We start from the raw sequence: 3904 nt of genomic DNA, 5'->3' as shown, positions 1-3904 counted from the left end.
AGGATTGAAGTATAAATGGAAATGGAGTTGCTACATAAATGGTAATAAATATAAAAACTCTTCCAACTGTTGAAGAACTAGAAATGAAAAAAATGAAAAAAATAAAATAAAATAAAATTTGAATGCACCATCATCATCATGATGATGATCATCATCGCATTGAGTCTGTGTGTCCCACCACATTATAAAGCTTTTTTATTTATTTTTTCTTCCATCTATTAAATCTAAAATATTAATATCAGAAACAATCATGCACACTGAAAATGTAGGCATGTGATCCCATCAAACCTTTTGAATTTTGATTGGTCTTTCATGTTCCGACATATTACTTGGCCCCAAAAAAAGAAGACAAAAATAGCTCTCAGAGAAACATGGCTTTCAAATTTTCGCCTTCTGTAATCCAAATCATAATGTTCTATAATACTATTACCATGCATTGTGACTACTATATACAAAAACATATCTTATATATCTTCATCCATTATTACATCAAAAATACACCCACTTTTCATTATATTATTATAGTACCACTAAAATGTTGACTCAAACTATCATCACACACCTTGTTTAAACGACTTCCCCACAAGTACTTTCTTAGGAGTAAAAATAAAAATAAAAGCTAAACTTTTTTTTTTGCATATTTTGTTCTTAGGACTACATTTGAATTAGCATGTTTTTACATAATTAATCTCGGATAGTAATACGTGTTTACATATTAAAAGATTATTTATGTATAGAACCATTGTCGTGACTTAATAACTTAGATATGATGTAAGTTAGAAGTGAGTTTTAAGTTTAATTCAACCTCATCCAACACATTCCCTCACGTCCGATGTATGTACATCTTGTGCGTGTCTGATATCACGTTAGAAGTGAGTTTTAGACCTAACTCAATCCCACAAAACCTACTTGTAAGGTGAAGATTGCACCCACTCATATATTATGAATTGGCCTTATCTCTAATCGATGTGAGACTTCCAACAAACATATATATGCTTTTCATAATTTTAATTAAACTTAAAATTTTGTTATCAACATAACATAATGATATATGGTGTTCTTTAAGAATAAATTTGACAGAGTGGTTAATAATTTTTTATAAGAAATCAAAACATATATATATATATGTTAAAAATCTTACATTAACTAAAGTTAAAGATAAATATATATAGTATATAAGTGTTAAAATTTACTTTTTAAGATTATATTGAAAGTTACTTAGAGTTTATTTTATTAGTTTTAGTCTTTTATATAAGGTTGACCAGGTTATATAAATGAAGCTCTGGTTATTGTTTGTAAAATCAGATATACTGTTTCAGTCTTTTTATAAAAGTTTATTCATTCTTCTTTCTTTTTTTTTTTTTTCTTTTTCGCTTAGAACTTATCGTATATTATTTTGGAGCCTATTATACTACCGTATTAGACCAACCTCTCGCACTTTATATTTATATATCTGAAACATGTTAAAAATCCAACCAAACTTAAGAATAAATTTTTTCTTCCACTCAACATTGAAATATTGAACACCAAATAATAGTAAAAAAAAATCATATAAAAGACTAAAACATTATATATATATATATAAGTTAAAATAAAAATATCATTAAATATTTATTTTTACATATTGATTATTTATTGATATTTTTTATTTGAAGTGAAATCTCATGTTTACTTTGAATTTTTAACATGTTGAATGGGAAATTGATGTATAACTTAAAAATCGACTTAAACAACTTAATTTAAGATTTAAATTTATGTCATATTAGTTTGTAGTAACTAAATATCAAACCAAACAATAGGGATTAAAGTTTTTCAAATAGCTTAAAAATTGAGAACTAAGTTAGATTTTTAGGTGAAAGAAGATGGGATGAAAGCGACAAAATAGGCGCAGAGTAAGGGACAAGGATCATCAATAATAGCTGAATGGGACCTTTCTATTTACAGGACTGGAAAATAAAACTATAATCTTCTCAATCTTATTTTTTCCCCTTTTTATTATCAAAATCGCCAACTTTACTATGCAAAACAGGTATTTACAAGTAGTGTACAAATTATAATTTTCATACTCTTATGATATTTATTCCAAACTTGGGATAGGTACCATAATTTTATTATGTGTATGTATATACATTTTCAGCCATCTTTTAATCAAATAATTATTTTCTTTTGCTTTTATGTGTAAAATTTACAAAAAGGAAAATGGAATGAAGTACGATCATCATTTTAATCGATCAAGATTTTACGTTGTTTGTGAATTTCAGTGCTTTAAAATTATTTTAAAAATTTAAGGATTAAATTTAAGTGGAAGCAAGACTATAAATATTGATAAAATTGAAAATTTCATATCTTCAATAAATGTTAAATAGATGTAAAACTAACAACGGTGGATAAATTTAAAAGTCCACACACACACACACATATATATATATATATATATATATATATATATATATATATATATATATATATTATGACAAAGTCATAAATTATTTTCCCACACCAATTATTCAATCAGTTCATTTTTTTCTACTTATAGTAAAATATTTATAAGATTTCTATTTTTCTCTTTTTGTTTTTTGTTATGGTAGAAAACTAAATCTCATATACATAAGAAAATAGTAATTAATACATTGTTTTAAACATTAAAAATAATAATTAAATAAAAAATAGATAAAAAATGAAGGAATTACGTTATCATTTAAAGACACATAATTGAATATAAAAAACCATTATTTTTTATCATCTCTCTTTAGTTTTATGAGAGATTTGTTTATAATTTTTAAGATTTGAGTCCTTCCTAATGGCCGATAATAAAGAGGAAGACATAACTTACCAATAAATTTTGTGTTTAGAATAAATTGCTCTTATAGTTCTTTCTCTTAGGTTGGTTGCATATTGGGTTATTTGCATATCTATGAATGTGTAATTAAATGTGCAATTTTATGGATAAAGATTGTACTAGCTTATTGTTTCGGGTGTAGGGATCGAGAGCCTGCTAAATGAACTCCTTCACTTCGCGTTATCTTCCTCCTCTCCAATGACTTCAACGAAATCCACTCCTTAGCTCGATCGGTTGGGATGACGATCGGGGTACCTGTCTAAAATACTCCGATGCTTAAGTCAGGAGGGGCCGATCGGCGTGTCAGAATATCAGTAGTAATAAATGCGCAATTAAGATTCTCACCAACCTACCTTTGGGCCCTATTTATAGCTTTCAACATGGGCTTGTAATTAGGGTTTCTTAATCACGGCCCAATGACCCCTTAATGAAGATTATTGACTCGTTTAGCCGATAATCCTTGGCTTAAGCTATATAATCGTGCGACCGATGGTCGCTTGGCTGGGTTGGTGACATTGTGTTGTTAACAAGCTAACGATGTGTTTTACCGATCGACCGCCAGGTGATTTTATAAATCCGTCGCTGTTATTTTACCGAGGGACCGATGGATCCTCAAGGTTGAAGGGCCATCGCTGTTGATTTACCGATGAACCGATGGACCCTTAACGTCAGAAGTCCATCGCTGATGCTTTACCGACGGACCGATGGGTATGAGTATGGTTAAGTCGTGACTTATATATTCAACCGTTTGACCGATGGTCTGCTATTTTATCTATTATTCGTTCGACCGATGGTCCTTTAATGATGCCACGTGGTTGTTCGTTTACCCGTGAGACCGATGGTCCCCTGAGGGTTAGTAACGACCGCCTGACCGACTGGACATACTGTACACAAGCCCCCCCAGCCTCGAGCGATGGGAATGAAGCGAAGAGGTTTTACCCAGACCGTGGTGCCGACTGACCGATGGTGTTTCCCAACGGTTACGTTGCCTCGTGGATCGTGCCTGACAGTTATGATCTGAAGCGTCGCGAAGCTGGGACCGTTGATCCGAATGTGATCGTAGGG

Source organism: Vigna unguiculata, chromosome 10, assembly GCF_037176805.1.
Source record: "Vigna unguiculata cultivar grain cowpea cultivar isolate G323 ecotype 2 chromosome 10, ASM3717680v1, whole genome shotgun sequence".
Taxonomy (NCBI): Eukaryota; Viridiplantae; Streptophyta; class Magnoliopsida; order Fabales; family Fabaceae; genus Vigna; species Vigna unguiculata.
The sequence above is the reverse complement of the archived record's forward strand: the minus strand, read 5'-3'. Positions refer to the sequence as shown.